The 12465-nt window shown below is 33.6% G+C and overlaps 2 pseudogenes; one reads left to right on the top strand and one right to left on the bottom strand.

Annotated features, from left to right (window-relative positions):
• The first annotated feature begins 385 nt into the window (after positions 1-385).
• Positions 386-2044, top strand: LOC112482024 (annotated as a pseudogene).
• An 8459-nt stretch (positions 2045-10503) lies between these two features.
• Positions 10504-10622, bottom strand: LOC112482034 (annotated as a pseudogene).
• Between the last annotated feature and the right edge of the window lie 1843 nt (positions 10623-12465).

The raw sequence follows: 12465 nt of genomic DNA, 5'->3' as shown, positions 1-12465 counted from the left end.
GCTGAAAATATTCACATATATAAAATATATAATATGTTATATATTATATTATATTATATTATATTATATATTAAAATCAGACCAAGTTTCTGTCTCTTTAATCAGAGAATGTGTTTTAATAGACAAAGACAAAATAAAAAGTTTTCCAGTGCAATTCATTTTGTTGAAACAATGCTAGGTGCCATTACAGATCTGTTATTACTGAGTTATTTATCCTTCTATGCCTTCCATACTATTCTATCTCTGCAAGTTCTCACATCATTTCTCCAACTAGCATTAATCTGCATGATTGGATCATCAATCAAAATACTATGCCCACCGGCAGCAGTGTATGTAAGCAGACTGGTGGGCAGATGTGCGAAAGACAGAATCTTGAGTCGGAGCCATGTTCTTAATTAACGTGTTCTTGAAGGGCAGCAGTGGCGGGGGCGGGGGAGGCGGGGTCCTGGGAAACACGATCAGAGGCCTGATCAATTGAGCTGGAGGTGGTGGTGGTGATGGTGGAACTGTCCCCACACACCCATTACTCCAACATTGAGACAAATGGGAGTAAGGAGGTCCAGCAGTTCTGGAGGCTCTTTGCCCAGCTGGCTGGAGACGACATGGAGGTCCGTGCCGCAGAATTCAACAACATTTTCAACAAGGTCATGACCAGACACCCTGATCTGAAAATTGATGGTTTTGGCATTGACACATGTCGCAGCATGGTGGCCATGATGGATAGTGACAGGACAGGCAAGCTGGGTTTTGAGGAATTCAGGTATTTGTAGAACAATATGAACAAGTGGCAGGCCCTATACAAACAGTTTGCTGTTGACTATTCAGAGATCATTGGTAGTAATGAACTCCCAGGGACCTTTGAGGCAGCAGAGTTCCATGTAAATTAGTGACTCTACAACATGATCATCCAACACTACTTTGATGAGAGACGGAACATAGATTTTGACAACTTCATTAGCTGCCTGGTCAGGCTGGACACCATTTTCCATGTCTTCAAATCTCTTGACAAAGATGGCAGTGGACAAATTCAGTTGAACATCCAGGAGTGACTGCAGCTGACTATGTACTCCTGAATGAGAACACCAGACCTCTCCCTGCATCTCCTTGCTATAAGAGTCACCTTGTACTCTTCAGTCTCTCCCAGGGCTGATCCTGTCTGTAATCTTGTCTTCATGGATCCTTCTGACCCTCTGGCCTTTCTGTTCTCCCAGTCATTGGCACCTAGCTTCTCAGTTAACAAAGAACCAGGACCTAACGTGTCCTAACATGCCATGACCCAAGTTACTCCTGGCTCTAAGACACTTTAACACCTCCTGCTCCATGGATCACCCCACCACCGGGACATCCATCTCACACTCCCTCTATAACCCTTCTAGTACATGTGTGCCAAGTCCAACACTTGTGTTGTTTCTATGCCTCAAGTGCCTGTCTTTAAGTTCTGGGAGAATCACTCCAGTCTCTATGTATCCTGGTACATCTGTTCACAGTTACCACCCAGGCAGCCAAACTCTAGGCCATAACAGGCCCACATGCCCCAGTGCCTTTGTTTTCTGCTCCCAGCCTGCCAGGCCCATAAATAAATAAATGCACTCCAGTTGCTGCTTTCTATTAAAAAAAAAATTACTATGACCAACATGTTAATTATTCCAGAAGTACATTTTCCAGGTAGAAAATAATTTTAAAGAGTTTTTGTAGCTTAATATCTGACACCTGAGTGGTAATTAATAAATTTATTGAATGATAGTGATTCTCTCTATCCAGAAAACTTACTTTCTTCTCTTTCCAAACAGTGCCCATTGCTATTACCAAGGGAAAAATACATTATTAGATCCTCTCACTTCAATTGAACCTATATCTGTGGAGTTCCTGAACACACTTACTTTTGAATTTGTCTCAAGTTCCATACATTTCTTGGAATAATTTTAATGAATATTTATAATAAAAAATAGTAGAAAAGCTAAATTTATTATTCTGCATAATAGACATGAATGTAATGATTAATCAACTTTGAGCTTTATGCTCTCTAATACATATCTTAACTATTGTTCATTGCTAAGTTTGCAAAATGTTCTCTCTGCAAGGGAATTTTTTTCAACTTATTTGTTTGTTTGTTTGTTTATTATGGTGATATTGGTTAACTAAATCCAATAAGTTTTAGCTGTACACTTTAACAGTAAGGCATATATATATTTACACTGTGTGCTCACCTCCCATAGTTAGATTTCTTTCTGACCACATATTTGACCCCCTTTATCCCATCTACCTCCCCCCTCCTCTTACACCCCCTACCCTCTGGTAACCACTAGTCAATAGTCCATGTCCATGTGTCGCTGTTTGTTTGTCCTGTTCATTTGTTGCTTTTAGCTTTACGTCCCACATATAAGTGATATGTGATTTTAAACTTTTTCTGTCTGGCTGATTTCACTTAGCATGATTATCTCGAGGTCCACCCAGGTTGTCACAAATGGCAGTATTTCATCTCTTCTTATGAATGAGTACTATTCCATTGTATATATGTGCCACAGCTTCTTTAGCCAATCATCTATCTTAGGACACTTCAGTTACTTTCATGTCCCGACCACTATGAATAGTGCTGCTATGAACATCGGTGTGCAAATATCTTTTCGGATATGGGTTTTCAAGTTTTGGGGGTAAATATCCAGTAGAGGAATTGCTGGATTATATGGTAGATAAATTCTTAGTTTTTTTGAGGAAACTCCACACTGTTTTCCATAGTGGCTGTACCAATTTGCATTCCCACCAGCAGTGTATGAGGGTTCCTTTTTCTCCGCATCCTCTACAATATTTGTCATTACTTGTCCTGTTGATTATAACTATTCTAACAGGTGTGAGATGATATCTCATTGTGGTTTTGCTTTGCATTTCTCTAATAGCTAGCGATGTTGACACAAAGGAATTTATGAGAGTTTACCATAATAATTCACTTCTTAGCTGAGTATTTTGCAGGTTTTATTTACTGTCCTACCACTTAAATTCTTCCAAGTATCCTCTGTATGCACCCATTTTATCCTATTCATAATCTCCACACCATAACATTATTTGGGGATCTAGTCATTTCGTAGCTAGACGGCCATAACTTCTTGCTTATCAAACTTTCCATTTAAAGTCTTTTATTTTGGTGGTTCTCAAAATGTGGTTTTGGACCATTGATGATCCACAGATAAGTGCTGTGTACTATTAATATCTGATTTTTGTTCATTATACAAACATTGAGTACATATTAGGGGAAGCCCATGTGCTCACTACTATAGAGGAAAAAAGGATTATTATAGTCACTGCCCTCAAGAAATTTACAGTGTCTTAGGGAAGATGTTCTACCTAGCAGCCCAAATGCTCAAAACTCCATTGGGCTCTGGTTGCATTGAGAATAAAATCCAAATTTCTTACCAATGTTCTAAATGTCTGGCCCTTACTGTCTTCTTTATATACTTTAAAAGTTTTTTATCCATTATAAATATAATGAAATTATAGTCAAGATCCCTAAATTTTCATGTGGAAGAATAAACGTGTATTTCTAGTAAAATTCTCCAAAGAAGAGAGGTGAGGGGAGATAATCTCTACCAGATATTATAGAACTGTAATTAAAATAATATGGTAATCTATGACCATAGATGCAGAGATAGATCAATGGAACAGAATGGAGAGTTCAAAAGTTCTTTTAAGTAAGATAATGTATATAAGAAAAGGGGACATTTTATGTCAACACTTAATAAAAGATGTGTTATTCAATAAATGGTGTTGGTATAATTAGGAGAAAAAGATAAAAGTGAAATCTTACCTCACTTCTTACGCCAAAAAATGTAATTAATAAATTATTAATTTAGCTTAAGACAGACTGGTGTTTGCTTAAAGTTGGAGGTGTCGGTGGGGGAGATGGTAAAGGTGGTCAAAAGATAAAAACTTCCAGTTCTAGGGATTTAATGTACAGCGTAACTATAGTTAACAACACTATATTGTATGTTGGGAAGTTGCTGAGAGACCTTAAAAGTTCTCATTACGAGAAGAAAAAAATTACAACTATATGAGATGATTGATGTTAACTAAACTTATTGTAATCATTTCCCAATATATACATATATCAAATCATCATGTTGTACACCTTGGACTAATACAATGTTATATGTCAATTATATCTCAATAAAACTGGAAAAATAAAATTAAAAAAAATTAGGAGAACAATAGTGACTATTTTCATAATCTGAAAGAGATGTCTTTCAAAGCATGAGATACAAACCATAATTAATTTGAATATGTAAAAAATGATATGGTAAAAAGTCAAAAAAAGTACAAACTGGGAAAAACATCTTACAGGCAACATGACAGACTTTTTGTGAAGTCTATGAGATTTGTAATACGTAGACTTTGTGACAACTACCTTGAATGCTCAGAAACCTCTTTGGCTTTATTTTCTCATTTCTGGTTACATTGAAAGCTAGTTACTTGGATAACTGACTTTAATATGAGTGAGTTATCAACATTAATCTTATCTCTCTATATATTCTTTTGTTCCATGTGCTATTTTGGATTTTAAGTTTCTAGAAGACTGGGGTTAAGTCTAACTCACCCTTAATACTGCCCAGGACATCATATGTTAATAAATGCTCAATAAAAAATTCATGATTATTATCTTAAGAATTCATTACTAAACTATAAACTAAATTTTTTTTTTTTTATTTTCTACTTGACAGGAATTGGCTGCCTGTGAAAATAAGCTAGATGCAGTGAAGTTAACAGCAATGGGTAAGATGTTTTATGGTATTTTCAGAGTTAGAAAAGAAACTCGCATAATGTATGCACATACATTAATGTATGCACATTCTTGAACCTAGATATTTGGAAGCTGCTGTCCTTGGCACACAAAGATAATGTCATTAATAATATCTAAATGTACAGGACGTAAGTTTGATAGCTTTGTCAGTGCTCCACTATATTATATTTTCCCATTTTTAGTATGAAATTTTCATTTAAGAACTTAAATCTTTACAACTGCAGTAGACTTTAACTAATTTTACAGTGTAGAATGGGAAGTGTAATTGGTTAAAGAAAGTATAATTTAATTCTCAATATGTTGATAGTATCTTGATAGGATGAAATGGATAAAAGAAAAAATGACAAACTATTTTCAAGATATTTATTACATTTTTGATAGCCAGAAATATTAATAGGATAAGCTAGTGTTTTATGATAAACTAGAATTTTTTAGGCAGGAAATATGAACACCAAGAGATGATTAAAGCATATAAAATTATATACTTGGAATTCCAAATGAATTTGAAGATCAGCTTTACTACTTCTTTAAAAAGGGATGTTGGAATTTTGCTAGTCATTGCACTGAATCTTTAGATCATTATAGGTAGTACCGACATCTTAACAATGTTAAGTCTTGCCTATGAATACAAGATGTCTTTTGATTTAAGTTTTCTTTAATTTATTTCCGCAATGTTTTATTGTTTTCGGTATGCAAGTATTTCACTTCCCTGGTTAGATTTATTGCTAGGTATTTAATTATTTTAGGGGCTATTGCGAATGGAATTGTTTTCTTAATTTACTTTTTGGTTTGTTCTGCACTGTCGTATAGAAAATAAACTTGATGTTTGTTTGTTGATCATGTAGCCTATGTCTTTGCTGAATTCACTTATTAGCTCTAGTAGCTTTCTTTTGGATTCTTTGGGATTTTCTCTATAGGATCATGTCATGTATGAATAGACATCATTTTACCCCTCTCTTTCTAATTTGGACGGCTTGTATTTCTTTTTCTTGTCTAATAGCTTTGGCTATAACTTTTAGTTCAATGTTGAAAAGCAGTGGTGAAAGTGACATCCTTGTCTTGTATGAAGTTAACTGTTTTTTTTTTTTTCTATGTTAAGGAATTTCCCTCTATACCTAGGTTTCTGAGGACTTTTATCACGACAAGGTGTTTTGTTTTGTCAAATGCCTTTTCTACATTAATTAAATTGGTCACAAGATTTTTTTCCCTTTGTTCTGTTAACCAGATGTATTATATTGATTGATTTTCTTATGTTGAAACATCCTTTTATTCCTAGGATAAATCACTCTTAATCATGGTGAATGATCCTTTTAATATATTAGGTTCAATTTACTAATACTTTGTTGAGGATTTTTGCATCTATATTAATAAGGAATATTGTTCTGTAATTTGATTCTTACAGTGTCTTTATTTGTCTTTGGTATTAGAACTCTGACTTCATAGAATGAGTTAGGAGATGTTACCTCCTCTTCAATTTTTTGGGAAGAATTTGAGGATTGCTGTTATTCTTCTTTAAATGTTTGGTAGACTTCCCCAGTGAAATCATTTGGTGGTCTCTGACTTTTCTTTGTTGGGAGATTTTTGATTACTCATTCAAACTCTTTACTTGTTACAGGTCTGCTCAGATTTTATTTCTAATTGAATTAGTTTAGGTAATTCGTAAGTTTCAAAGAATTTGTTCATTTCTTTTAGGTTATCTAATTTGTTAGTGTACAATTTATAGTATTTACTTATAATCCCTTTTATCCCTGTAAGGTCAGTAGTAGTGTTGTTTCATTTTTTTATTTTAATTATTTGCACCTTCTCTTTTACATCTTTTTCAGTCTGTCAATTTGTTGATCTTTTCAAAGAATGAACTTTTGGTTTCATTGATTTTTTTTCTCTATTGTATTTCTATCCTCTATTTTGTTTATATTCTATCTTTATCATTACCTTCCTTCTGCTAGCTTTGGGCTGTTTGCTCCTTTTTCTAGTTCCTTAAGGGGTAAGATTAGGTTATTCCTTGAGATCTTTTTTACTCTTTTTTTTTAAATGTAGGCATTTGCAGCTATAAGCTTCCCCCTGAGAATTGCTTTCACTGCATTTCATAAGTTTCATAGGTTGTGTTTTCATTTTCACGCATCTTGTGTTTTCTAATTTCTCTTATGATTTTTTTTCTTTGACCCATTGGCTGTTTAAGAGTTAATTGTATTTGTGAATTTCTTAGTTTCCTTCTGGTGTTGATTTCTAGTTTTATTCTATTGTGATTGGAAAAGATACTTTGTATTTCGGTCTTTTAAAATTTCTTAAAACTTGCTTTCTGGCTTAAGATATAGTCTATCCCAGAGAATGTTCCATGTGCATTTGAAAAAATGTGAATTATGTTGTTGTTAGGCAGAGTTGTATATTTCTGGTAGATCCAATTGATCTATAGCATTATTAAACAACTTATTGTTTTTCTTCTGCCCAGTTGTTCAATATATTATTCAAATTGAAGTATTGAAGTTTCCTTTTATTGTAGAGCTGCCTCTATCTTCATCCTGTCAAATTCAAATATATGTATATATGCTTCATATATTTTGGAGTTGTAATGTTTGGTGTATTAATGTATGTAAATGTTTCATCTTCTTGGTGAATGGACCCTTTTCTTTACATAATGTCCTTTTTCTCTTATAACAGTATTTTACTTAAAGTATATTTTGTCTGATATTGATATAGCCACTCGAGCTCTCTTTTGGTTATTATTTGCATAAAATATTTTTTCCATCATTTGACTTTTTTTCTTTTTAATTCAAAGTGAGTCTCTTATACAGCATAAGTTGGATCATGTGTTTTTTAATCCATTCTGCTAATCTCTGCTTTTACTTAGAGCACTTAATCCATTTACACTTTAAGTAATTACTGATGAGGGACTTCTGCCATTTTGCTATTTGATTTCTATGTGCCATACAGCTTTTTCGTCCCTCATTTCCTCCATTGCTAACTTCTTTTGTGTTGATTTTTATAGTGAAATATTTTGATTTCCTTCTCATTCCCTTAGGTATATATTTTATAGACATTTTATTTGTGGTTATCATGGGGATTACATTTAACATTCTAAAGTTGTAACAATCTAATTTCAATTTATATCAGCATAACTTCAATAGCATACAAAACCTACACATCTCCATTTCTCCTCTTTTGAGTTATTGATGTCAGATTACATCTTTATATATTGTGTGCCTAATAACATAAATTAATAACTTATTTTATGCAGTCTTTTAAATCATGCAGAAAATAGAAATTAAAGTATTAGTTATTATAATTGCCCACACATTAACCTTTAACTGGGTACCTTTACTTTTATTTCTTTATGTGACTTTGAGTTACTATCTAGCATCTTTTCATTTCAACCTGAAGGCCTCCTTTTAGCATTTTATGCAGGGCAGGTCTAGTGAAAATGAACTCTCTTAGTTTTTTTTAGGGAGGAGGCATATGAGGATGTCTTAATTTCACCCTCATTTTTGAAGGACAGTTTTGGTGTATACAGAATTCTTAGTTGACAGGTTCTCCCTCCCCCCAGCATTTTGAATATATCAACCCACTACCTTCTGGCCTCCAAGGTTTCTGATGAGAAATCAAATGATAATCCTATCGAAGATCCATTGTACATGATGAGTTACTTCTTTCTTGCTGCTTTCAAGATTTTTGCTTTGTCTTTGGGTTTCAGCAGTTTGATTATAATGTGTCTTGGTGTTGATCTTTTGGGGCTTATTCTACTTGGTATTTTTTGAGCTTCTTGGATTTGTAGATGCGTGTATTGCATCGAATTTGGGAAAATTTCAGCCATTACTTCTTTAAATATTTTCTCCCTTTTTCTCTCTTTCCTTCTGAGAGTCCCATGTGTATGTTGGTTCACTTGATGGTGTTCCACAGATCCCTGAGGCTGTTTACTTTTCATCTTTTTCTTTTTGTTCCTCAATTGATAATTTCAAGTGTCTCATCTTTAAGTTCACTGATTCTTTATTCTATTTGCTAAATTCTATTTTTGAACCTCTATAGTGCATTTTTCATTTGTTATTATACTTTTCAGCTTTAGCATATTTTGGTGAGGGTTCATTTTATAATTTCTATTTATGTACTGATATTTTTATTTTGTTCATACATATTTTTCCTGTTTTTGTGCATGTCCTCCATTAGCTCTTTGAGCACCTTTAAGACAGTTGTTTTAAAATCTTTGTGTAGTAAATCTGACATGGACTTCTTCAGGTGTGTTCTGTTATTCTGTGCCTTTGAATGGGCCATACTTTCCAATTTCTTTGTATCTCTTGTAATTTTGTTGTTGATAAAAACTGGACATTTGAAATTTACAATATGTTAACTCTGGAAATCGAATTCTCTCTTCTCCAGGGGTGGCTTTTTTATTACTATAGGTTGTCTTTGTGTCAAAGATCAGCCTGAGTTGAATGTTTAATATGTTCTGAGGCCTATTCTAAGTCTGTGTCTTTCCTTGGTCAAACATGATGGCTTTCTAGATTCTCCTGTATACATGGTTGTTTTTGAAGGTCTAACAAAACAGGTGCAACTCCTTTAGATATCTTGGAAACTGCTTTAGTTGGTAGAGGTTCAAGAAATGGTGGCCAACCTCCAAGCCCTCATGTCAGCATTCAGAGCAGCAATCCATGATCAGAACACAGAACTCCAATATTTCTAGGGTGAGTTTCTTATTGCCTACCCTGGTTCTAGCAAACCACTCCAGAAAATCAGCTTGGTCTCCACAGCTGCCTGCCTTGAGGTGGGGAGTGGAAGCTTTGGAAGCTGTTACAGGGCTGATGGCTGAATTTGACTAAAATAAACTGCAATTTACCAGCCAACCTGTCCTCTGGAAGTTGCAAGAGTTCAAATAAACTCTAGAGCTCCAAAATATTCACTTCAGATGGTTTTTGCCAGTACAATTCTGGTACACATGACAAGATGAATTCCTGCTTCTACCTACTCTATCACCTTCCTTCTCTTTACTGTAAACTTTCTAACATATTGTATGTGAACTAATATTTCAGATTTACTCAGGGATGGCTTTGGGGACGATCCCCTTTTCTACTGCCTGATTGCGGAAGTACACAGTCAACAAAAACCAGGTAAAATAAATCCTCTTCCTCCAATTTAATCTGGAGTATGTTTTATCTACCCTGAAAACAAAATAGTTTGATAAGATATAATTATTATTAAGCAGAGGAGTGTTAATACATAGTTTTGTTTTTTGAAAAAGAGAATGTGTGGTATGTACTTATGTTTGTATATGCATAGAACAAATTTTGAAAGAATATATTCCACACTGTTAAAAGATGGCTTATCTCTTAAAGGTTGTATTATAAGGGACTTAAGCCTTCTACAGCATAAATTTTTTAAATTATTTTTTATGGTGACATTGGTTAATGAAATTCAGTGTTTCAGTTATACATTTTAACATAAGGCATATACATATTTACATTGTGTTCACCTCCCATAGTTAGATTTCTGTCATCACATATTTGACCCCTTTTATCCCATCTACCTCCCCACTGTCAGCCCTTCCCGCCCCATCCTCTGGTAACCACTAGTCTATTGTCCATGTCCACGAGTCTCTGTATATTTGCACTGTTCGTTTTTTTTATTTTTATTTAATTTTTTTTTAGGCGATGCAACCCTTGGTTGATCCCACACATTGTAAGGACCTTGTCAGCTTACAATCCCTTATTTTTCTTTTTAATTTTTTATGCCTACAGCACCTGGTCTTCCTAGGTGGTCTCCCATCCAAGTACTAACCAGGCCTGACCCTGCTTAGCTTCCGAGATCAGACAGAATAGGGATTGTTCAGGGGAGTATGGCCGTAGACTCATTTGTTTTTAGGTTTAGATTCCACATATAAGTGATATCATGTGATTTTCAACTTTTTCTGTCTGGCTTATTTCGCTTAGCATAATTATCTCGAGGTCCATCCATGTATATACATTTCTGTATTGCTTGAAATTTTGTCCACTGGGCTTTTACTACTTTAATAGTTAAAAAACACCAAAGATATTCCATTTCAGAGGAAAAAATATTCTAAGATTCAAAGCACTAACCTCTTTGTGCCCTCTCTTCTCTCTTCCTAGGCAAAGTGACCATTGGATTTGCCATGTACTACTTTACATACAACTCCTGGATTGGCAAGTTACTTTACTTAGAGGACTTTTATGTCACACAAGCTTACCAAGGTCAAGCTACACTTATAGTGTTATACTTTATAAATTAAGGAGATAGTGCTTTAGTATAAATATGGTATATAAGTTAGTTTATGTAACTCATTTCTATTTCATGAGCCTGATCACTGTCCTAATTATCCTCCTTGCATATAGTAAAGATTCAATTACAGATTTAAAAAAAAAAATTATTAGTTCCCACCAAGCTTGAATAAGCCAAGCTATCATAGCTATGTTTTTACCTTTAAACAACGCTTTTACATTTTGGGTTTGTTTATCTAGAAATGAATAAGAAATATATTCTGTGATAAAATGATAGTGACAGAGACTCGTTTCTTCTTCCTTAATATTTAAGCTAAATATAAAATCTTTTCCATCACCTTTGGAACCACATTCCAATTAGGAAAAAGGAAAAACATTCATGAGTTTAATGTCAATACAAGGTTATTAAGAATACGTATTATATGTCAACAGTAATTGAAAAATGAATAAATTATTAAAAATAAAAATACATTTTAAAAATAATGTATAACTAGATATAGAGTTTTACATTTCATTTTTTTAAAACTAAAATAACTTGTTGAGTAGAATTTTTCAACTTGTACTTTTTTTATTTTACATTATCTATTTAAAAGGTCTAGGTATTGGAGCTGAAATGTTGAAGGCGCTAAGTCAGGTATGTATTACAATTAGTACTGGTATTCTTTTTTTTTTAGCATTGGTATTCTATGTTATCCTTTCTTAATCAAGTATTATTTAACAGGGCATAAATGAGATAATTTACCTCACCATCTGAACATAATCTCAAAATATATTTAAATTTTGTATTCTAATTAAACTGAATTTTCAAATCAGATATTAATATTGGTTGTATTTGAGATATATTTAAACACTGATTTCTATATAATCCATAACCATACTATACAGCTTTTTGCTATGTAGCAGCAATAATCAAGAAGGAAATTAGAAAGTGACTTTACTCATAAAATAGGTCCATTATATGAATATGAGAATAGTACAAAAACAAGATCCTTTTGTATTTTGGAAATACATAGGAAAATTTTAGGTAAACTTTTTCTGTAGAATAAAGGAAAAAAAAACAGTGAATTGTAATTATAGAAAAACCAATGAGTAGACTTCACAAGTCAGTTTTGGACTTTTAAAGAAAGAGAGTTTGATAACTCAACAGTAGGACTTTTCCTTTTTACAGCTTTAGAGAAGTCAAAGGAATAATTATTATATTATTATTTGGAAATATACACATAGTACTTTGCATATAGAACTCCAATAAAATAAATGTACTAATGAAGACTATACTTTCAAGTAAAAGTAATCTCTATTTTTAAACAGATAGCCACCAGAAGCCAATGTAACTGCATGCATTTTCTTGTCGTCATTTGGAACCAGGCTTCTGTTGACTACTACACTCATCGAGGGGCTTTAGACCTTTCCTCTGAGGAGGGCTGGCATCTGTTCAGGTTTAAAAGAGAAGAACTC

Source organism: Pteropus alecto, unplaced genomic scaffold (genome assembly GCF_000325575.1).
Source record: "Pteropus alecto unplaced genomic scaffold, ASM32557v1 scaffold175, whole genome shotgun sequence".
NCBI lineage: Eukaryota > Metazoa > Chordata > Mammalia > Chiroptera > Pteropodidae > Pteropus > Pteropus alecto.
Note: the sequence above shows the minus strand (reverse complement) of the source record. Positions and strands in the feature narration are given on the sequence as shown.